Source organism: Equus caballus, chromosome 2, assembly GCF_041296265.1.
Source record: "Equus caballus isolate H_3958 breed thoroughbred chromosome 2, TB-T2T, whole genome shotgun sequence".
Lineage (NCBI taxonomy): Eukaryota > Metazoa > Chordata > Mammalia > Perissodactyla > Equidae > Equus > Equus caballus.
In genome coordinates this window covers 105949582-105975240 of record NC_091685.1, presented here as the reverse complement: position 1 = coordinate 105975240, position 25659 = coordinate 105949582, and the positions used below count along the sequence as shown (strand labels likewise).

Genomic DNA, 25659 nt, shown 5'->3' with positions numbered 1-25659 from the left:
CATCAAAGTCTGATTTTTTTGATGATTAAATGTGTCTGGTGAGAGGCCATCAATTTCATACAAAGGTTTCTCTTCAGGGCTGCCTTGTCATACTCTTCTATAAATGGGAGTTTGGGAACTTTTAATGAAAGAGTGTATAAAGTTTTCTTTGCTGAGTGTTATTAACTGAGGGGCTCTGGATTAATTTAGCAGCCAGGTCTGTTCTTTCAGCCATAAGCCGTGCTGTCAGAGAAACTTAATTACACTTTAAGTGGGATGCAAATGAGTTGTGACACTACATCATTTCACATGAAAGGTTCATTACTTACATTAACTTGCACAATGCTTGCTCCTAAACCTAGACCTCATTACAGTATTCCTGGGATTATTTTTTTTTAAACATAGCTAAATGCAAGTAGGGTTTTAACGTTTAATAGTGTGTTTCTTTCTTAATATTTAAGACTACAAATGTTCACTTTAATAAATGATTATGAATTGAACTACTGCATACATGAATGTATTAGGGCTGACAGGAAAAAAATGTTCTACCATATGTATGCTCAATAGCTCACTCTCAGTACCAGACTATTCTTTAAAGTGACTTTATATGAATCATTTCTTTAGCATTGCTGTATGTGACTTGAAACAAGACATATAACAAGCTTTAAAATCAGAAGTCTAAGGAATTTTATCCTAGGGATTTAGTAGGTATTTCTGAGCATCAATTGGGTAGGAAATATATACATGTAAATACACATAATACGTTTCATATTGATAGATTGAAACCTTGAGTGATAGGGATAAATCAGTCATGACTATCTGACAAGGCATTAGGACAAGTACAAAAAATATGTTTGCTCCCATTTTTAAGAAATAAATCGTCCTGGAATTCTAAAGGGAGAGACAGTTCAATTTAAACTTATCCCTCTATTCTCTGATGTGGTAATGAGAGAGTTTTGGGGAAATTAGTCATTTCTTTTTAACATAAGTCACCATAATCAATCAAGAGTGTTTGACAGTTGTTCTCAAGGGTATAGGTAGTAGGAAAAACAGTGAAATTTTATTTGACTCATTATGTTCTTGGCAAAGTCCTAAGCACTTTACATGTATTAGCTCATTTAATACACACAAAAATCCTATGAGGCAGGTACTTTGTCCCCATTTTACAAATGACAAAGCCGAGAAAGAGAGAGGTTAAGCAAGTTGCCCAAAGTTGCACAATGAGTGTGAAAGCCAGGATTCAAACCTACTCAGTCTTTTTTCAAAGCCCATGCTTTTACCCACTATGACATGTGCCTAAGCTGTACAAGGGATTTTTATATTTATCAAATATAACAGAAAAACTTTTCTTAAGAGAATGATGAGATCTAGGGAAATCGTAGTGGAGAACAGACCTTCATTCTGTTAATTGAGGAAGGTGATGTTTTAATGCTATCATACTATATCTGTTTATTCAAGTAAATTCCTAGAGATTAGAGTCAAAGGTTTATTGTTCTATAATGTGCCAACCCCTAGATGTTGTTTCATTTTAAGTCATAAGTCTATCTTTTTTTTCCCAGTGAGTAACTAATGATCTTTATTAAAAGTAGACCTTGATGTCAAACTGCAACAGATTTGGAAAGGTGAAATGTATTCTCCAATTGCAAAATTATAGAGTAAGTTAAAATCATTTGATGCACTGAGCTGCTTCACTACAATTTAATATACTGAAATTGTAGTTCATTAACTAGTACTTTGGTGTTTGAAAGAATTGTACAAATTTTTTTAATCCAAATTTACCTCCTCATATCATGACTATCCATCTTTTAAATTTTAGGAAACCTTTTCCTAAATTGAGGATAACATGTGTACAATGAAATTTATATTCCTCATTGTGCCAATCATTAATTTATTGCCTCTCAGCTTCAGATCCACCCTTCATTGCCTGCTTGGTGATAATGGAACTGGATCTTGTAATCATTTCTCATTTTCAACAAGCACAATGTTGAGCTAAGGCAATAGAGGGCAATGGACAGACATTGTAGGAGGAAGGAGTTTCTCCTTCTGTTTCCAGTGTTTTCTGTTTGTCTTTTATTTGCTTCTACTTCATGGCTTCCAGTGATGCGTGGAGGGAAGGGAGCATCCAGTTGCACTTCATCCTAGCTGTGTTCCCAGAACATGCAGTTCCTTGGTGAGTTCAATTCCTGACCCTGACCCAGTGACCACCTATGTCCTCTGACCGAAATATACATGAAAATGTATATGAAATTGGTGAAGAATATTAGCATATTCTAGATGGAAGAGACTTTGGGAGTCATCTAGTCTAAACCTTCCTTTTTGTAGGAACCCAGAGAGATTTATTCTATGTTTTGTCATACCTTTTATGTAGCATGTAACATTTAAAAATCTTTCCTTTCAGAGTTTATGTTTTAAATAATGACACTACTTATAATTATTTAAAATCATTAATTTGAACTGCAAAGAAGCTTTTATTTATGCTGAAATGCAATGAGTATTTATTGACTTTTGACAAATTCTCAAAGTGTTTCATGGGATATAAGAAAAAAAGATAGAGACTCTTATTTTCTAAACTAAAACAAAATTTAAAACCCTGATGAAATATTAAATCAAGATATAATATGATAAGGACTGCAAGGATTATGTAGAAAGAGACTGGATATCATATTTGGGGCAGTAAAGAGTGCTTTCATGAAGATGATAGACAGAAAGAGGCCTTACAGCACGGGTAGAGTTTGAGAGTCTGATGTGAGGAGTGGGGAATGGCATATGGATGGTTTAAAGCAAAAGCAAAGGTTCAGAGGCAGAAAAATGTTTCGCATTTGAATGGAAAATGCCCTCCAGTTTGCTTAACTGGGGCGTAAGGTTAGGTATGGGGGAATAGCGGGAAAGCTTGTAGATCATGACACATAGTGTTCCAATAAAAATCAAGAAAATGTAAGACAAGATGAGTTCATCATAATTAATATTCATATAAATTTAAATACATTAATAAATTGCATGAGTTAGATAATAGAGCTCTGAAAGCAACCAAATTCTTCATCTTTGCCCTCTGGAAAAAACCTTTAAAAAGAGCCAAGAAAGAGCTAAAACCATTTTGAATGTGACATTAATATAAAAATGTCTCACTGAATCATATATGACAGATTTGGTTTCATTTTTAGCAATCTTAAAATTATCCTTTCCATCATTGAATTAAATATTAAACATTTAATATCCAATATTGACTTATATTAAAACAACTTAAAGAGCTTCATTTTCTGGATAGTGGGGATTAGATAACCTGAACCACCTTCAGTTTTTAAAAACCTAGAAATACTAGATAACAACTATCCATTTAAATGCTCACAAGAGAATATGTAAAATCCCAAGGGACATAAATGATGAGGAAACAAAACCCCAGAGCAAAAGCTGATGTGGCAGCTACCTTGGGAGGTGGGGATGGGAGTGGGGTTTGGTTCTATCTCTCAGTTATCAAGAATTTTGGAATTTAGTGGTCCTGTAGGGATAGGAAATGATGCTGTGGATCCATATGAATGAGAGAGTTGAAAATGAAATAGAAAATAAAATGAGGGGCCGGCCACGTGGCTCAGTGGTTAAGTTTGTGTGCTCTGCTTCATTCAGTGGCCCAGAGTTTTGCCATTTTGGATCCTGGATTTGGACCTAGCACCACTCATCAAGCCATGCTAAGGCGGTGTCCCACGTAGCAGAGTCAGAAGGACCTACAACTAGAATATACAATTATGTACTGGGGACTTTGGGGAGAAGAGGGAGAAAAAAAGACGATTGGAAACAGATTGAACTCAGGTGCCAATCTTAAAAAAAAGAAAAAAAAGAAAGAAAATGAAAAACTATTGAAAATTTCAACACCAGTGAACTGGAACAATATCTCTCCACTGGCACAGAGAGGCACCTAAGCAACTTACCTGTCTCAGCCTGAGCTGGGAGTTGGGGTAGCAGAATTTTCCTCTGAGAATTTACAAATATGTGCCTGCCTTCACATTCATTTGGAGCACAACGTTATACTATCCAGGTGGTTTTTACATTGAGAAATTAACCTAAAACATGATTCCAACTTATAATATCTCTGGTCACACTGGGTTGAAGCAACCACAAATAACCCCAGAAGGCAAGCTTCATAGAATTTAGAACATTTTAATGGTGTGTAGGATTGTTTTATTTTGTGTTTTTTGAAGGAGGGTAGAGCTACAGATTAACTTCAGACTTTGTTAAGTCAATTGGTTATTCATATGGAAACAAAAATGAATCCATAGATTAGAACATAAACAAAAATCAATTCCAGATGGATTACAGACCCAAAGATGAAATGCGAAACTAAAATCCTTAAAGAAGAAAATATAGAAAATATATTTTTGACCTCATGTTATGGATTTCTGAAACAAGACCCAGAAAACATAAAAACGATTAATTTAAATAAAAAATTTTCTGTGCGTCATAAGACACTATGAACACTGTTGGTGAATAAATTAGCAGAATTAATTTGGAGAGCAATTGGAGACACATGTAGTAAACTTGAAGACGTGCATAACTGTAAAACTTAATAATCCCATATCTACACATATAATCCAGGGACACTTCCTTATTATGTACAGTATATATATTAGAATGTTTATTCAAACATTGTTTTAAAAATTGGAAACAACTTAAATGTCTATCTGTCACCAACTAATTGCCTTGAGGAATTCAACGGTGGGTTCAGAAGCATTTAACTGTTTTTCCAAATTGTTTTTTTTTCCTTTTGTTATGTTAAGAAATGCAATCACCAATTACCCTGAACCAGACCAAGCCTCACCACCAGAGCTACACCTTTGACCTTTGCCTTATTTTTAATGCTAAGATTTCCTCTCTAGGAGGAGCTTAGGCTTTTTCACCATAAACTTGCAGTGTGTATGGAAGTATGTTTTCCAGCTAAGCCTGTGCAAGCGAATACCCACTTCTCCCTTTTGAATATTCATTCCCTATCCAAATAAAAGCTCCCTGCTTCCCTTTGTTTGGGGACACCATGACTTTGGAAAGGATTCTGTATGGTCTCCAATTTGCTGCAAATATACTTTACTTTGTGTGACAACTATTTCTGCTGGAGAGCCTGATTTAACTTGCCAGGAGGTGAACTCACTTTGGTTTTGATAACATATCCAGAGGAGAATGAGTAAGCAAATTTTGTCATATTAATTCATTAGAATAGACCAATTAAAATTATGGGTTATATCCAAATTATCAATGTAGATAATCTCAAAAATATAACCTTGTATATATACAGCATAAGTACAGTATGCTACTATTTTATGAAGAATGGAAACATACAAGATGATGCTTACAATATACATATACAGAGTTTATGTAGTAAAATTATAAAAACATGATTGGAAATGGTAACCAAATTTAGGATAATGGCTATTTTGAGAGAGGGAAGGAGATGAATGAATTTTTTTTCTTACGTTGAGTGTGTTAAAAATGATTAAAGAGGACAACTTGAGTGATACAAACAAACTTTATTTAACACTTTATGCAGTGGACAGTCTCCATTTGGAGAACTGCAAAATGGGGCAGAAGGCAAGAAGTTCTTGTAGGATAAAGGATAAAGAAGAAGGAAGAGAAAAATAGACTATATCTCATTGGCTGGGGCCACCTAGTCAACCTTAATTGGAGTGAGAAGGGATAAGAAAATAAGTATAGATCCCAGAGTTGGCTTGGCGTTTGGGGATTGGCTGACTGGATATGCTGTGATTCTGGTCAAGTGGAGCATTTACAGGGACAGGAAAGTTAGCTGAGTTTCGGTTTGCTGATGTGGCACCTTGGGCAGGAGTGGCTCTGTGTTGGGCCTAGAAAGCTATTTCAACAGGTGGTAGATGTTTATTATATCTATACCTTTTAATATGGAGGAAATATCTCATAATTTTGATTCAAACAACTAATGACAGCTTCATATAACTTTAATATCAAGTAAAAAATTATCACACTGGCCTGTGCACAGCAATTTTTCCAATATCCTTTATGAGTGTGATTTTTAAATCTATGTAAATCAAAAGATTAATATAATTAAAAATAAACAGATAATTATTAAAATAGATATAGATAAAATCTTTGAATATTTTAAACAAATAATATCATAGATTAATATCCCATGGAAATTATATTTTGAAAATAAAAACAAAATTTGTGGAGTTAGAGGATTTTTAGAGTTAATGTTTCTTAGTTTTTTCCACTTTATGTTGTTTGACAGATGATAAAGCCCTAGATGCACGAGGATTAAGTAATTTACTCAAGCCACTCAGTAAATTTTCAGAATCCAATTCTTTTGTTCCCTAATATAAGGTTTAGATATCAATACTTCGACTTCCTTCTTGCTAGATTATATGTTTTAAAATAAAAAGCAACCTGAAACTGTAATGATGGTTATCTTTAATAATACATTCTTCCTTTAAATTTTTTCCCCATTTCATGCATGTACAGTTCTAAATTTTACTATGTAATGCAATTACAAACAGCAATCAATAATGAAAAATGCACTAGAGTGGCAGTCTTTAGTCTTTCAGAATTTTGATTTTGTACATCTAGGGAACACAGATAACAATGGCTCATTAACCATGAAATCTGGGCAATTTGTCAAAAAGATATCAATGTTGCAAAGCCCCTTTTGACTCAGCATTCTAGTACTCCCAACCCACTCCCTACCTGAAAACTAAATCATCCTCTGCCATTCTAGCAGCGGCCTGAAGTACGAGTCTTTCTCTCTGTTGGAGAAGAACATTGGGAGGAAAAATTCTTAAATGTTTTGTTCTTATTTCAGAACCTCAGCAAAACCTCTTGTCTGATAATTTTCTCATCACTTACCATAAGACCGACGATCTCACCTCCCTTGAGGGCAAAACAATGCACACCAGGATTCCAGGTCTGAAAAATGGCACATACAAAATCATCACAGTCCCACCATCAGCCTTTAATCTGTTTCCTGCATCTTTCAATGTTTGGGAATCCTATTTTAAAATAGTTTTCTCTTTTAGCAAGAATATCTGGCAACCTTTACCATGGTTTTTCCTAAAACAAGATTTTAGAAAGCAAATTTTTCGGGAAATGTTAGTAGGAACTTCCTAAGCCTTTGGTTACTTTTAGACAAGGCTATTAAGAAGTCTGCCTAAATAAAAGTTGTTTTGGCATCCAACAAGGCAAACCTCCATTTATGGTATAATGTTAACGAAGTCAATATCTCTAGAAGCTGAGAATGTTGCCGTTGGTTTTTTTTTTAAATGACTGCTCAAATGTTTACAACGCTGTGCATGCACTAAGATGAAAAATCAGTGCAATTGGAGAAAAAAACAATGGTTTAAAACAGTTTGGAAGAAAAGAAAGTATCCCAATAAATCACTTGTCATTGTGGATAATAGAATACTGCATCATCTTCTATCAGCTAGAATAAAGGTTAAAACTGTGCTTGCTCTCTAAACTATGATCTCGCTGGCATATGCAATAGTGGATTCCATCATTATTGCCTTTTTGGTAAGGGAAGCACTTCTCTTTCCTGTAATTATTTATAATTCCTGAAAACTCTTAGGGAATGCCATCTGCTTTAATAAGTAATAAATTCTCTGCTGAATGTTTTGAGAGATACAATAATAGGAAGAGAGAAGGAAATTTCTTTTCCCAGCAAGCATAAAATGCTGACAGAATGCCTCACAAATGATTTAAAGCATTTGCATTAAAAAAGAGGAGTTTCTAAAGGACAGGTTGTCTTGCTCTGAAAAATGATAGGTTTAAAATGCAAGAGGATAACATTGAAAACTTAATTTGAAAACCTTGAGATAGTCCATCTAGACTATGATCAGAAGAAATCTATCACTCAATCGAACCATTAGTCCTTCCAAAGTTCATCTCCTGACTCTGATCACCTCTTAGTCTCTTTTATATCATTCCCATCCTCTTTTTGAAAAATTTTGAAGATTTTATTTAAATAAAAATTGTGCATGCACATCATTTTAGAAATTGAAATATGCTACCAGGTTTACTGCCGAAACATCAGTCTCCAGACGTGCTTACCACCATTCCCTCCACCCCAGAGGGACCCTTTTTCCCCTTAGCTGATTATCTAACCCCTTTTAAATTTATGTTAGAGTTGGTTAGATATTTAATGATTATGTGGTTGTAACCATGTAAATGTTGTTCGGAGAGTCAAGTTAGGTAGTAAACTGTTTACATTAATTTTCCTATACAGTGATGTTTTCCTGGAAAAAGATAGTTGTTTCACTTACTCAGTTTTCTCTCTTCTATATGTCTTTCATTAATTAAACCTCAAATTCTCTGCAGTTGCTTAAATCTCCTCTTTAGATGTTCAGATGATCAGGCATTCTATCAAATTAATTTTTTTTGCAGCCATCTCTGGCAGAACTTGCTCCAATCTGGACTGTTTTCCCTCCAAGTCTAGGGTACAATTAACATTCTGGGATTTATTTACCATCATGCTGTGGATTCCTTCACCTTCTCTCCTTGGTTTGATCCCCTGTTTTTTCTATCCCAGATCTGCCCCATTGTTGGTTAGCATTCTTGTTTTGTAGACTACTTCCTTGAGTAGCTTTCACAGAAAGCAAATAGTTTGTGATTTTACATGTCTAAAAATGTCTGTATTCTATCTTGAAATATCAATTAAACCTTTCAAATTTTATCGAGGTAAAGTTGCACAAGTCTTAAATGTACAGTTTGATGACTTTTTACATATATACGTTTCTGTATAAACCACTCAAATGAACATATAGAACATTTCCATTAGTCAAAAAGATTTCTTAGTGCCCCACGCTGGTCAATATGAGGGGTTACCACTATTCTGACTACTATGACACAGATTAATTTTGCCTTCTTAAACCTCATAAAAATGGAATCATTTAGTATGTACTTTTTTGCATTTATGTTTTTTCATTCCATATATTTTTGAGATTCATTCACATTATTATGTTTACCAATAGTTGTTCATTTTTTGTTACTTAATATCACATTGTATGAATACATCACAAAATATTGTCTTATATTTTCTTTGAGCAACTAGAAGCTTTTTAAGAAAAAATTTTATATTTAACAGTTAGGTCTACTATCTAGTTAAAATTAATTTTTTGAATATAATGTAATAAATGGATCAAAGTTCATTTTTTCCCCCATCTCTTCACACCCCAAGCTACAGCATTCCTTTCTGAGGAAACCATCGTGTACCCCACTGAAGTGCAGAGATGCCTTTGAGTAAATCAGATGACTGTGTATGTGTGGGTCTCTCTCTGAACTCTCTTCTTTTCTGTTGATCTATTTGCCTATACTTGGACCATTAAAATGGCCTGACTGCTGTAGATTTATAATAAATTTTAATATCTGAATTTATAAGTCCTCCAGCTTAATTCTTCAAGGTTGCCTTGGCTATTCAAAGTCCTTTGTATTTTTAAATAAATTTTAAAATCAGCTTGCCAATGTCCCAAAACCAAAACCAAATGCCAGCCCCCCCAATAAAACAGCCAGGGATTGTAATTGATTTTGAATCAAATCTATAGATCGTTTTGGGTGAGATTTGACATTTTAGCAGTATTCTTTTTTTTTTTTTTGAGGAAGATTAGCCCTGAGCCAACATCTGCTGCCAATCCTCCTCTTTTTGCTGAGGAAGACTGGCCCTGAGCTAACATCCATGCCCATCTTCCTCTACTTTATACGTGAGACGCCTACCACAGCATGGCGTGCCAAGCAGTGCCATGTCCGCACCCAGGATCTGAACCGGTGAACTCCGGGCCACCCACCGAAGTGGAATGTGCACACTTAACCACTGGACCACCTGGCTGGCCCCTATTTTAGCAGCATCAATCCTTCTAATCCACAAACATGTCACTCCATTTATTTAGATGTTGTTTAATTTCTCTCGTTGTTTTTAGTTCTCAATATAGAGATCTTGTACAACTTCCATTGGATTTACTCCTAGGTATTTTATATTTTTTGATGCTTTTGTAAATGGTATTTAAAAAAATTTCATTTGCCAATTGTTTGTTGCTAGTATATAAAATACAATTAATTTTTGTGTGTTGAACCTTGTATCTAGTGATCTTGCTCAATGTGCTTCTCAATTGAAATAGTTTGTAGATTATTTTGGATTTTCTACATATGTAAAAATACCATCTGCAAACAATGTCACGTTTACTTCTTCCACCCTAATATTTAGAATGGATCTCCTCAACAGTGCTGGATAGAGTGGTGATGATGGACATTCTTCTTGTTCTCAGAGGGAATGTGTTCAATATTTCACAATTAAGTATAATATTAGCTGTAAGTTTTTCTTTGATGCCCTTTATTGGATTGAGAGAGTTCTTTTGTATGGCTAGTTTGCTGAGAGTTTTTGTCATGAATGGATGTTGAATCTTATCCATTGCTTTTTCTGAGTCTATTGATATATTTATATTGTTTTTCTCGTTTATTCTGTTGATGTGGTAATTAAGATTGATTGTGTTTCAAATGTTAAATCCATCTTGCATTCTAGGAATAAACTCTACTTGGTTTTGATGTCTTATCCTATTAATATATTGCTGGATTTGATTTGGTAGTATTTCATTTAGGATTTTTTAATCAGAGAAATATTGGTCTATAATTTTCATTTTTTGTAGTATCTTTGTCAGATTACTAACTTGACATTTAGATAGAAGTTTCATTGGTTATGGATACTAGGTTGGAAATAATTTCCTTTAAAAATTTGAAGTATTCCTCCACTGTCTTCTAATGTCCACTATGGTCTTGAGAAGAATTATGTCATTATGATTTATACTGTAGCCTATAAAATCTTCATGTGTTTTGATAATCTAAAACTTCACTACGTTGTGTTTTATTGTGCCTGTTTTCATCACAGTGCTAGGAATTAAGGTACATTTTTAATTTTGAAACTCAGATCCTTCAGTTATGGTAAATTTTCATGAATTATTTCATCAATGGTATTGTAGGCTGAATAATGTCCCTTCTGCTGGCGTCCCCCCCAACCCCCCACCCCGACCCACACAGCCCCCTGCCCCCAAGATGTCCAGTCCTAATCTCTGGAACCTGTGAATGTTACCTTATATGGCAAAAAGGATTTTACAGATGTGATCAAGTTAAGTATCTTGAGATAGGAAGATTATCCTGGATTATCTGGGTGGGCCTGATGTAATCATAGTGGTTCTTATAAGAGAGATGCAGAAGTCAGAGTCAGAGAGAAGGACATGTGATGACAGAAGCAGAGATTAGAGTAATGCACTTGAGGATAGAAAAAGGGAACCACATGCCAAGGAATAAGAGTGATTGCTACAAGCAGAAAAAGGCAAGGAAATGAATTCTTCTCTGCAGCCTCCAGAAGGAACCAGCCCTACCAAATCCTTGAGATTAGCCCAGTGAAAGTGATTTTAGTCTCTTGGCCTCTAGAACTGTAAGAGAATAAATTTGTGTTATTTTAAGCCACCAAGTTTGTGGTACTTTGTTACAGCAGCCACATGAAACTGATACAAATTACAAATGATTTTTTCCTCTTTTCTCTGTTTATGGAACTCATATTTTATTATAACTTCTTGACCACACCAGTAATTTTCTTATATTTACTTAATCTCTTTCTCTTTTTTCCCAACTTTCTAGAATATTTCCTAAATTTCTCTTCAAACTTGTCTTTTTGAATTTTTCGTTTCTACTATAAAGTTCTAATTTTCCAGGTATTTACCGCTCTTTTTGTTCTCAGAATTTTTTTTTTAATGTTATCTGGTTCTTGTTCATGGTTGCAGTATTTTATTTATTTTATCCCTAAAGGTATTAATAGTAATTTTCTTTGGAGTTTTGTTCTCCCTGCAAAATCAGTCTTCTCCAACATTTATTTAACCTTTTTGATTTTTTTATTTCATCATAGAAACTCTCTGTGTTGTTTTGTAATACTTAGTTGTTTGCTCACACTTAAGAGTTGACAACTAAAGAGTGAAATAGAGGCATTGAACATGTGGGTGGAGCTTTACTCAACTTTCTATAATGTATAGTGCTGCCAGTTCTTACCAAGCCTTTTGGGATGATGTTACATAAATTGACTTGGTTCTTGGCCACCTTCAATACTAGATGAGACTCTGGTGGGGTTTTTTTTCCAGCTTGCTAAGTTCTTTATGATTTGTCCAAATGTTTTCTACCTTTTGAAGTTATATGTTCTTCTCTTCTTGTTGCACTCCTGTTCTGCCTGTCCTTATGAGTTATACTTTTAAATAAAAATCTTTGTATTATTTTAGTATGGCTTATGGATGGACTGAAAGTAGATGAATGTGTTCCATCTGCCATTACTAAGGCTTCCATTCTTTAGCCAAATCCTTAAAATTGATGCCCTTCAGGGGCCATCCTCATTGGCTTTTCTTTTCACTCTACATACTCCTGTTTCTCAATTTTATCCATTCCTGTGACTTCACATATCATCAATTGACAAGTGACTTTGAACTTTATATCTCTCTTTCCTATTTCTTTCCTGAATTTTCAGAGCTTTACTTCCAGTAGGAGGTTCTCAATTGGTAGTTGGATCTTCTACATATCCCTCAAAGTAAATATTTTCAAAATTGACCTCATTGTTCCTCTAAAATCTTATTGTACCTTCCCTATACACGAACTTACTGCTCTTTTTGTGGTTGTTTTTTGTTGACATGGCTAACCATCTAAGATTTAAAACTTGGAATCATCCTTAACTCTTTCTTCTCCCTTACCTCCTATATCTAGTTAGTTACCAGGTCCTGCAAAATTTACCTTCTGAATATCTTTTGCTGTACTTCACTCATCCGTCACACTTCACCCATCCTTCTGCCTTATTTCAGACTTTCAAATCTGTTATATAGACTTTCATAGTAACCTAACTTGATACCTTCCTCTGATCTCTCTAAACCTGTAACTATTGATATAAATTAATCATTCAACACATATTTTATTGAGTACCTAAATCTGTGCCTGGTATGGTATGCCCTGAAGTTATCACTGAGAAAAAGGCATGGTTATTCTTTGTGTTAGTGGAGAAATTATTTTATTGTGAAAATATCACATTTCTGAGAAATTATAAAATAGGATGCTAAGTGTTATGATAGGAGAAATACAGAGTATTAAAGAGCCATAGGCTCAGAAGTGGTGGGCATGTTTGATGGACTGAAAGAAGTTTAGTATGGCTGAAGTGGAGAGTGAGAAGAAAATATGTTGAAGTAAAACTGGAGAAGTAATTGAGAGCCAGATCGCTCAGCACTTTCTAAACCAATTTTAGGAGATTGGGAATTTCTTCTGAGAAAAGTAGGAAACAAACAGAAAACTTTATGATTTACTTTGCACTTTACAAAAGTTTATCTTTCTGTGGGAAATGGACTGAAATTGATCAAGTTTGAAAAGAGAGACCGATTTTAATAATCTAGTTGGGAGATGATTGCCTGAAACAGAGTTAGGGAAGTGGAGAGTGAGAAAACTAGTTAGCCTTGCAGGGCATTAGGAGGCAAGTTTGGGAAAATAAAAGAGTAGCAGAACTTAAGAAACATAGAAATGACAGGTTTGAAGGAATGGTTCAATGATGAATTAAATTTTGATCGTGTTGAGTTTGAAATGCCTGTGGGACATCCAAGTGAAGATATAAAGAAATCTGATTATATAATCTCAGGCATAAACACACTCCATAGTTCCATATTGTGTTCAACATAAAAACAAATCCCTTTGCAAAGTAAACAGAGTCCTTTCCATTCTCACCCCAGCACATATGTCTGACTTCATCTCTTAGTAACAGCTCCTAGACCTCTTCAGCTATTTATTCACACCCTTACATGCCTCCTTGTCTTTAAATATACTGTTGCACATTTGACCTACACCACATCAATACTTCTGTGAAATTTAGCTTCATCATTTTCTGTAGATCTCTCTCACCAAGTATTTGTGAGGATGGTAGCCTTAACTAAATATTGTAGGGGGTTGTGGAGAGATCATATTACACAGCACTCAGGTTTCTGCTGACTCATTGGTGACTCCCTCCTTTCTAACCTACTAGATCTGTGCTGTCCAATGCACTGCCACTGGTCATCTCTGGTGACTCTTGAGCACTTGAAATGTTGCTAGTTTGAGGTCAGATGTGCTGTAAGAGTAAAATACACACTAGATTTTGAAGACTTTGAAAACATCCCATAAAATATCTCAGTAATAATTTTTAAAATATTGCTGCATTGAAATGACAATGTTATGGATATATTGAGTTAAACATAATATATTATTAAAATTAATTTCACCTTTTTTATTTTTCTTGTAAAAATGTGACTGCCAGAAACTTAAAAATTATATATGTGGCTTACATTATATTTCTACAGGGCAGTGTTGTCCTAGACCTCTCTCCTAAATTGTCAAATTCTCCTTCCTCTATTATGCAAAACAATTTAACTCTTGAGGTTGTGTTTAAACTTGCCTCCCCAATCCCATCAAGTACTTTCATTTTATAGGCTCTCCTTAGGAGGAAGTTGTTATTATATATAACAAAACCAAAAAATTCAAAACCCAAAACATTCATATTTCTACTTTAGTACTTTCTACATTGTGTTGTGGTTATTTTTAAAATTTCTCTTTCCCCTACTAGGCTGTGAACAAAAAGCTTATCTTATTCATCTTTTCATTCCCAATACTTAACACAGTAGCAAGCACATAGTAGGTACTAAGAAATGTTTGTTGAATGATAGGATTAGGTTCTTTGTTATCTGAAAAGAAAACGTTAGCTGAATTTGAAAATTACATTCATGGCAATTGGTTTGGTGTAAATTAAGGATACAGTCATGTATCGTCGCTTAATGACAGGGATATGTTTAAGAAATGTGTCGTTAGGTGATTTCATCATTGTGCAAACATCATAGAGTGTGCTCACACAAACCCAGATGGTATAGCCTACTACACATCTAGGCTAAATGGAACTAATCTTGTGGGACCACCATTGTATACGTGGTCCATTGTTGACCGAAACTTCGTCACGCGGGCATGACTATAGTGGTAAACACATCTTGATATACTCATCTCTCTCCGTTTTCCCTTGGCCTTACAGATTGATCCAATAGTGATCACTTTAAGCTATTCATTGCATCTTTGTCACAAAGTCTGTGCTAATATCATTCTCCTCTAGACATATAAGTAGAAGCAGAGAAGGAAGTTAAATCAATAAAGCTAACAAATAAATAACAAGCTGGAGAAGTGGAACCTGTCACTTAAGAACATGTGAGGTGAAGGGCGTATTGACACTTTCTGGTAGCTAAGTAGATTGAGTATTGATAGCAGAAGTCATTATGAAATGAACACTTACTTGAGATTGTGTTTACATGAAGTTCGTATAGCAAGTAGGTATTATAAACACCACTGCAGCATTGTCCTTGAATCTGTTAGGCCAGGGTTTTATAGCATACTGCAATTACTGACTGCAAATATAATTTCTTTAATGCATATTTTAAAGTCTGAAATGCACTTGCTGACTTCACACAACAGTAGCCCCCAAATGCCAGAAAGTTTGCCTGTACTTGAGAAGAAAATTTCAAGAGAGACCAAGCATAAAGTCGTATGGTGAAAAATGATAATACAAATTGAGCCAGATTTCCCCAGTGGTTTAGGTATACCTTGATTTTAAATTTAAAACTTTTGGAGGTTGCATTCCCTTTTTAAGGCCACACATTCAGTAATCCCTATAGGTATCTCATGATTTCTGTTCATGGAAGACTCTAGGTTCTAAGAGAATACATATGAATAAGAAGAATGAAGCAAATATTAGTTTATATTTTTGACAATTAGTATGTTAGTGTCATCCTGAAACCCTCTGATATTTCAGCTAGAGCATGTGTATCTTTCTTCTAGAATAAAGGGTCCATACTTAGCATGCAGTAGCCATGCTGCAGGTAAATGGATGGTATGATGAGCATGGGAGTCATTGTAGGCCATGGTACAGAAGGGTGCAGGAGTACCAGACATGCTTTACTGGACGCCTGCAATGTCTACATTTTCTTTTCCTAAAACTTGGTCTCTATGAGGAACAGAGTAATCTTAAGCCTCAGCATCCCTCTTCCATCCCTATCAGTGTTTAGGTAGTACTTTACACATTTTAAGCATGCTAAATGAATGAATAAAAATTTAGAAAACCAACAGTTTATAATGCCTCTGTTTCCATTAGTGCCTTACCAGCAAACGCTTTGGATTTTGTCAAAACTAGTAAATTTGCCAGAAATAGACGAGAGAATGTGATTATTATATCTTAGCTCTTTTTCACTGGTCCAAAAGGATCAAAATGCCAGTCAAGGAATGAATTTTCCCAGCAGTTTAGAGAAGTCTTAGTATAGGCTGAGATGTATGGAAAATTTATTGCAATGTTACATTGTAGTGTACTGTTAAACTAAAGTTGAGAACCCAAAGTTTGCCTTAACAAAATTTTCCCAAATGAAAATCAGTAACCCCTTCATTCACTTTTTACAAAGTCCTCTCTGAAGAGATAAAGTGTACCACAGCACAATGGCTTCTTTGTTAATTTAGAGCATTGGTAAAATCACTATCCTTGTGTGTCATTCATTCTTGGAGATTACAAATCTAAACAGGTTCAAACTAAGACCAGTCTATGTAGGGGAAAAACTATTTATGACATGGGAAAAATATTCTAGTCATATGCGTACCTATCCATTTAATCTACTGGTTCTTCACCTTTTGTTTTTTCTTTTTATCTGAATAAGTAAACTAAGCAACTAATTTATTGCCTGGCAGCTGCTAATCATTCATATTTCTCTGCTAGTTTGGCCAGCACGTTTCTATGTGGCTTTTGACTAGATAGTCTATGTAATAGTAGTAATATGGTAATGAATATCCAAGTTTCAAATTGCAGTAGTTTTAAAAAATCCTCTATTGCATGGAGAGAAAGAGAGAAGAAAAATAGTCAATAGGTATTTTAAATGATAAGCTGACTTTGTATAACAATGGCCACCAAAAAAAATCTCAAAAATATGGAAATTGGCCAGTGCAGCAAACTTGACTATCACTTATCATACAATGAGAAAGCGGAGTAGGAGGGAATAGTAATTTCATTCTAATGCTTCTCTGACTCAAAAGCCATTTTCCATTAATACAAGTTTCTAGGTATTCACAACATTCATTCTCCCTGAAATTAATGAACTCTTTAATCCTTAAACTTTTTAATTTTCTCTGTTCTAGTTGATCACTTTTGTGGTTGTGATCCAGCAAAAGCCCAGAGCAAGCATTTCTTCCAAAGCGTTTATCTGCAGGGATACTAGCGTGGAAGACAGAGCAAGCTGGTAGACTAAGCATAACCACAGGAGCCAGAAGCCTTACTGGTTTTCTGGAGCACATAATCCTCTCCACTCCTTGAAACAATACTTACCTATTGTGTCACACTCTCAATTAAACTGAATGGCTATAGTTTAGGACTCTTTCTCTTTCATAGATCCTAACTGAATCTTTTCTATTTAAATAATGTCGTCAGTCATTTTGTACAACCCTCATGTTTTCGGTGGTGCTGCAGAGCCGTGTTGCCCACTGATTAATATTCATAAAAAAGTCTCAAGATTTAGGATTAGAAATAGAAAATCAGATGAAGAAACTATCACTTCTCAAGATGGGTGATAAGGATAACTATAATTATGATTTCAGCCCCTGTGGGTAAGAAGTGGAGATCAGAAGACCAAATCTCCATGAAGTTCAAAGTAACTGTATAGGAAGCAATCAGCTGAAAAACAATTAAGATGGTAGTCTGAGAAGGATCACATTTCAGAAACACAGATAGGAATTTAAGAGGCTCAAGCCATGCTGAGGACTTTGTAGAGAGGATGGAAATTAGTATGAAGTAACAGGTTTTCGCTAAGAATTAATCTAATGATCTTAAAAGATGAAATATAACTGAAATGTTTCCAAGTCAAGTAAAAGACGCCAGCAATTTCATTTTGATGGCAACCTAGATTATCCTCACATAGGGTGGATGCAGTTTTCTGGTTTATTTTTTTGGCCTCTGGCACTTTTTTTCAGTTCTCTTTTCTGGCTTTAAATAGAAAAGGCAAAAAGACCTGATCCATCTTCAAAGAATAAAAGATCAGTGATGAGCTCAGCAAAGAACATTAATCTCTTATCCAAATGAGGTCCTACCAAACTGAAGGAACCTGACTTGACTGCTTTCCGGAATAGAATACATTCAAAGATAAGTCTCTAAAGAGAAAGGCAACCTTTTCTTTGTCATTTGTTTTATGATTATTAAACCCCATGGAATTAAGGCAGATCCTGGGAGGTAGGGAATCTAGATATCACTGTGTTGGCGATCGTTAACATGGGAGACAAAGGAGACACTGATCTGCCACATAATCCTGGAGGGAGGAAGAGAGAGCTCAGCCAGAGTTAGAAATATATTCAAGAGGTCTGAAATAAACTCTTCAGACATTCCAGCCTGATCTATGTCTAGTGGGCATTATTGCTACACAAAATAGTAACCTCCTCTCCCCTCCCCCCAACCTGGCTCACTATACCTTCATCCTGTTTTATTATTTCCTCATAGCATTGACCTCTGTTTAGTGCCCTCTACACTTACTTGCTGATTTGTTTACTGACTTCCTCTGTATACTAGGATGTAAGTTCAATGAGTGCAAGGACTTTGTCTTATCACTGCTTAATCTCCTGCATGTGGTGGGTAAACGTTTGTTGAATAAGTGAATTAATTATGTTTGGCTTAGTGAGATGTTTAGAATGTGGCTCAAATGTACATTTTGAAAAATAAATATGACTATCTTAACAGTTATTCTGCATAAATGCTTATAGGAATATATAACTGGAGGTTAAGTGATGCCTGAAGATAGTATTCAAGTATGAATATTTAAGGTTATTTTAGTAGAGAGTATCAGAGTGAAATTGCAAATAAGCAGGGACATAGGATGTCACATATTTTAAACTATTTGAGGCACAGAGAATAACGAATGCTGTCTAAACAAATAGCTCCAATTATAAATTATATTGCACGGTGTTTTACTTTTGGGCAGAGCCCATGGATTTTGGAGACTTAGGAAGTACACCTGAGAAATGAAGTTCATTTATCTGCTTTGACTCTATTTTTAGCAAAAAGAATCACCGTGATGGTTTAGTTACCTCATTCAGCTTGCTTTAGGTATGTGAAATAACGTTTCAGAAATCTGAAAAGAAAGAAGTATAGCCACTTTTAGTTCTCTTTATCGTAATGCATCAGGGCCAAGGTTATAATAAGAGTGCAAGATAGAACATGAATAGCATTTTTTTAAACAGAAGTCATTCTCTAGAAAGCTAATTTTAAGTGAGTTCTGTCAAATTTAATAAAAGTGGTTCTTCTTGATCAAACCATTTTGAGGTGTAGTTCAGAAGATGATTATACTATATAATTAAACTTGCTAATTAAAATGTATGATAACTTTAAAGCAGTATATTTTTTCCATAGGATGAAAAAATAAAAATAAAATATACAGCAATATCTTTGGAAATCTTGCTAGTAACAAATTGTACATAGGTGAGAGGCAAGCTATAGCCCTAGGCAAATTGTTTATTCTATTTTATAGACAGGTGAGTGAAGCACTGAAGTGTTAAACCACAAATTATTACTGAAATCATAAATACAATTCCATTGCTTTGATTTTCTGAGCAACTTATAAATATTTCAAAAGATTAATCTCTACATTATATCTGATTCCCCACCACAACCAGTGAAATGGGGGTAGTTGGGATGTGTTAGTTACCAAGAGACGCAGAAACAGGATGGTCCAGAGAAAGTAATACGGTTGTGAGAAGATTCCCAGGATCATGCCGGACAAATTGTACTAGCTGACAGGAAGGGCAAATGAGGGGATAAAAGTGAGAGGCAAAGCAAGGAGTCAAGAGTTGGAGAGATACAATGACAATTTGGGAAGAAGTGGTGCAAATGAAGAGTGAGATGATGGAGTCCAGGAGGTTGGTTATCAATAGGGCTGAAGTTCTTACAGCTTATTCTTAAAGATGCTGGTCTCATGAGCTTAAGTGGATATTGAATTAAATATGGATATAAATTCTGGATATTGGATTTTGAGCCAGATGCTGTGATTGGTTGAGACTTTTAGGGGTCTTGAGAGGAGGTGAGTTTTGCAGGCGTGAGGAATGTAAATAATTGTGACCAGAACCTAGATTGTGAAACAAATTCTTTGCAACTCCCCTCTTCCAGAGATGGAGTACATTTCCCCACCTCTTGAATTTGGGTTGGCCTTGTGTCTTTCTTTGACTGACGTGTGGCAGAAGTAATGGCTATGTGAGTTTCAAAGCCTAGAACTCAAGAGATCTTGAAGCTTCTACCTTCACATTCTAGGAATACTGCTTGGAGTCTACCATGTAAGAAAGCCTGTCTAACTTGATGGAAGATGAGAGCCCATGTGAAGGAGAAGGACGGCATCCCTGTTGATAGCCAGTACCAACTACCAGACATCTGAGTGAGGACGTCTTGGATCTTCCATGCCTGCTGATCCTGCTGCTAAATACAGATGAATGAATGAACCTAGACAAAACCAGCAGAAAATCTGCCTAGACAGCACATAGATTTCTAAGAAATAACAAATCATTATTAAGTCATAGGGCAATAGTTAACTTAAACAGATGGGTCACATTGAGTTTGTTCATTCTTGTTTGTTTGTCCATCCATCCATCCATCGATCCATCCATCGATCGATCCATCCATCCATCTATCTATCCATCCATTCATCCTGCATTTCTTGAATGTCTACAATGTATAAGATTCTGGAGACACAAAGCATCCAGTAGACATATTACCTCTTTTCATCTCTGTTTATGTTGCACTTTTCAAGACAATTAGAACTCTGTAGGTAGTGAGTAAGAAGGAATACATCAGAAAATTTTTGTTGTAAAGGACTGAGACTAGGCCTTGATGGTGAGAGGATGGAGAAGTAACTATTTCCAAGTTGGAGTTTTCTATTCCCCAGGGACTTAAGTTCCTCTTTGGAGAAGATTGATTCTTTGTTCAGGAGAAAGAAAGCCAAAAATCCTCCTTAACCTACCCAAATCCAAAAAACCAAAACCCCAGAACACTACAAAAGTCTTTTAGTTGTAGGAAGTAAATAATTATCCATCAATTGTTTTGGAAAAAGACTACGAAATAACTTGAATACAGATATTCTAAACTAAACAGATAAGTGTTCTCTTTAAGGTTATATAAACTGAGTATATATTTTATCAGTATTAAGTTTCTGAAGGTCCTTTGGCTTTTGAGGGGTAGAGGGATGAAGATAGAATTGTTTCTTCCTTTATATATAATTTAGAAAGCTCCCTGAATAGGTATCATTGCTTGGTCCTGGAAAGCCATGTGCATGCTCTTCTTTACACAACTGCTGATAGGAGATTAAGTAGAAATTCTGAAGACTGCAGGAAGATCCTACATGCCTGGTCTCCCCTGGGACTAGGAGGGGTTCTGTTTAAAGGGAATGGATTGGGTAGGCTCTGTTTGACCAAGTGGGGTCTCATAGAAGTTATTGGGCACAGCTGAACATCCAGACTTGCAGGAATGCACTGTGTATTTAGAGAATGCCCAGTTGACAATCAAGGACCAGATCCTTCTCCTGTGTAGAGTTATTGGTATCTCCCTTATAGAAAATGGACATTTACTCTCAAGAAAGGCTGGTTCTGGGAAAGCAAACAAGAATTTAGAAGGCGGGCATGAGACTGGACTAGAGGGGCATTCTCTTCCTCTTGACGTCACCTAAGTTCTGGGTCAAGTACACATACTTGAAGACACTCTTGTTGTGGGACTGGGCTGGTTTCTGTGGAAGTACCCCACAGTAACCCAGGAGAAGCAGTCATATTTACCTTTCTACTATCCTCCAACTTTTAATAAATCATTTAAAAAACTGCAGCTTTGTTTCAGTTGAACTATGGGAAGTAAGAGTAGGGTATGTGCTCATGATCTTTGCCATTTCTTGGTTCTAAGACCCTGGGTAAACCACTTTTCTTCCATGAACTTCAGTTTTATTGTTTTTCAAAATAGGGATAATACATGAGTCAGGGTTATTATATGGCTCAAATGAAATAACTTGTTCCAAAAATACTCTGAAACTCAAAAGAACCATGAAAATATAAGAATTATAATAATCCTTATATTAAGTTGTAGTCTTTATAAATCTTCCTGATTCTGACCCAGCCTTTTTTGAAATCACATCTTATGCAGGAGAGGTTTGCACTTATATTGAAAATAAATTCCATGAGTCAGTACTCAGAGTCAGATATTCTATAGCAAAACTAGTCCTAGTACAACTTTAAAGTTTAAATAGCTCAGAAAACCCAGGGGAGAGAGCAGTAAATGGTGGCAGAATTCTGTGCTTGTCTACAATCAAAATTCTTTTGGGGAAAAAGGAGAGAATTCTTAAGTAAAGTAATGCAAACAAAGAATTACTTTCTGACCAAGGTTTTGTCTCTAAGAATCTATCAGTAACGGCAGAGGAACCCAAAGAGATCTGTTTTTCTCAAAAAGAATGGCCAAAGCCTCAGATTAGTTAAGTGACACACAATTTATAATGTGCTGGCACTCTACCAGGCCCATGGAAAGTCTGAGTTCTGTCAGATTTTGTATAGTAATGACTTATGTTGGGGACAAATCATTAGAGAACCTAATTTATTGGGGGAATCTGTCAAGTAAGTATGTCTTTTCCCCTTTTCTAGTCCATTAAGGCTGCTATCACAAAAACCCACAGACTAGGTAGCTTCTAACAACAGAAATTTACTTCTCTTTGCGAGTGTATGTACTCTGGATCCTGTCCTCAGCAGCAGCCAAGCGCCTGGAGAGGAGTGCCAGCCTGCTGCCTGGTCGGAGTGCTGTGGTTGGCCTACGATGCCGTCCATGCTTCCCTCCAGGTGCTCATGGCTTGCTAGCCAGAGTAGTGATGATCTGTGCTCCTTTTGCACTGTTGTATTCCTTCGTCTTTATTTTTGTTGTTTTGTGTCAACAGTTCAATTACATAAAATTGAGATTGCTCTGTCAGTTAAATGTTGAAGCACCAAAAATTTCTGTGGAAATGACATTTTAGATTTAGGGGAACTCATCTCTGAGGGATTTTTCAGGAACAAATTATCCTCCCAAGGCTGAGGAAAGGAAGGAAGAGGCAAAACTATACCATAATAATAGCAATTTCCCCCAATAATTACATGAATTCGATGCAATTACCAGTGAGTTTCTTGAAGAACTGGAAAAATATTTTAAAGTTCATATGGAAGAATCAATGTATGATTGTTGCTAAGATATTATTCTGTGGAAAAAAGGATAGTTAAATTGTGCCTACAAGACATTTAAATTATTAAATTGTTCTAATCAAATCAGTACAATATTGGTATAGGAATAGACAAATGAATAAATGAAGCAGAATAGAAAACCCCAGAACATATCCAAGTATATATAACTTAAAATATAATAAATATTTTAATCTATGTGAAAAGGAGGGTGTTTGTATAATTGTATATAAAAATGGAAGAAAATAAAGGCAAATAGAAATAAATTTCAGATGGATTAATAATCTAAAACTAATAATGAAACTATAAAAAATATTTTTAAAATAGGAGATTATCTATAAAACATCAAGGTGAGGATATTCTTAAGCAATAAAGGAAACCCAGAAGTCATAAGAAGATAACTAAAATTTTGTTTGTTTGTTTTGAGGAAGATTAGCCCTGAGCTAACTGCTGCCAATCCTCCTCTTTTTTCTGAGGAAGGCTAGCCCTGAGCCCATCTTCCTCTACTTTATATGTGGGATGCCTACCACAGCATGGCTTGCCAAGCGGTGCCGTGTCTGCACCCGGGATCTGAACTGGTGAACCCCGGGCCAAAGAAGCGGAATGTGTGCACTTAACTGCTGTGCTACCGGGCTGGCCCCACTAAAATTTTTTTAAAATAATAAAACAAAAAGAATTCTGCTTAGCATAAAAACACCATAAACAAAGTCAAGAAACAAACTATGTTCTAGAAGAAAATATGTACAAAACTTACGATTGGCAAATAGTTATAATCCTAATATACAAAGTGCTTCTGCTGATTAATAGGCAAAACAACAAATCCTGCCACAGAAAAGTGAGCAAAGAAAATATAGAGGCAATGTAAAGAAGAAGAAATGCAATTCACCGAGACACAAATGCTCAACCTTACAATAATAAGAAAAATGCAAAGCAAAATAACCAGGTATCATTTTTCACCCATTATTGTTGCAAACATTTAAGACCAGTAGTATCCGGTGCTAATGAGGATGTGGAGCCCAGGCAATCTCGTACACTGATGATGGGAGTTTGGATTGCCTCTTTATCTGGCAGTTGCTGTTAAAAGATTGTGGGCATAGTCCTTGACTCAGCAATTCTACTTCTAGAAATTCATTGTATGGAAACAAAATCACAAAATGAAAGGATACATAGGACAGTGTGTACTGCAGCATTGTTTGTAACAGCAAAGTAACTGGAAACATCCTGAATGGCTATTAATAAAGCAATGATTAAGTATATTATGGTACATCCATATGACAGATAATTCTGCTGTTATTAAAGAGCAGTTAGAGTTTTTTCTTTTCTTTTCTTTCTGCTTTATCTCCCCAAATCCCCCTGGTACATAGTTGTATATCTTAGTTGCAGGTCCTTCCAGTTGTGGCATGTGGGACGCCACCTCAACGTGGCCTGACAAACGGTGCCATGTCCATGCCTAGGATACGAACCAGCGAAACCCTGCAGAGGAGTGTGCGAACTTAACCACTCTGCCATGGGGCCAGCCCCATGAAGAGTTAGAGTTTTTATACTGACCTGAAAATTTAAGATACATTATTAAGTGAAATAAATGCAAGTTGTAGGGCAATACGTATAATATGATCTTGTTATGATATAAAGATAAACCCCTATAAATGTGTACATGTATATATATGTATGCATATATATATTCACACCACACATACACACATGTTTGCCATACTATCTTCAGCAGGATTTTCTGATTTCTAAGCAGACTTTTTGCACAGAAACAACTTCAGGACTTGGGCAGCCCAGTATGAAGTGTCCATCTACAGTATTAGCAAATTTGAGAGGTTATGGGGTTCAAAGTAGGTGCTCATTTTAATTTTAATGACCTTCAGAGATATTATTCAAATAAGAGTTCTGGTTGGTGGTCAGAGTGAAATATATAGAGAAAGGTTCTCTTGTCAAAAAACTATCAGTGGGGAAATACACAAATACACAGGCAATTTTAATTCAATGTGGTAAAAGTCATTGAAAAGTAAGCATTGAGTGCTATAGGCACATAAGGAAGGTCATCAACTTCTTATTTTGTGGATCAAGACAGGATCAGGAGAATCAACAACAAGTTTTATGATCAGGAGATGCGTGACATTCAAATAAGTCTCAAGGAACAATTGCAAAGAGGATTTCTGGATGGTTTAAAAAGAAAACATGTTCTAAAGGACTGTGGATATTTAGACCTCCAAAGATTCCTTAGTGGAGACTTTCTCCTACCTCTTTTGCTGCTTTGTCCAAATTTCCCTTATGCTCCAACTGAGCCTTTCTAACCTGCTTAGCACAAGAGATGCAACCTACTCAGTGGCTGTGGGGAAGGAGGGACGGTGAGAAGAGTAGGAATGGAAAGAATTGGTTCCGATCTGTCAACTTTGCCGTTGGTCTGGC

At 35.7% G+C, this 25659-nt stretch overlaps 1 protein-coding gene across 1 annotated transcript in view; it reads left to right on the top strand.

Moving 5' to 3' along the window:
- C2H4orf33 (chromosome 2 C4orf33 homolog) overlaps positions 1 to 23477 on the top strand; it is a 109839-nt gene extending 86362 nt beyond the window's left edge. The window contains exon 10 of the transcript XR_011435505.1: positions 20321 to 23477. The gene's annotated coding sequence lies outside the window, so the exon portion shown is untranslated. The remainder of the gene's footprint in view (positions 1 to 20320) is intronic.
- The last annotated feature ends 2182 nt before the right edge of the window (positions 23478 to 25659 follow it).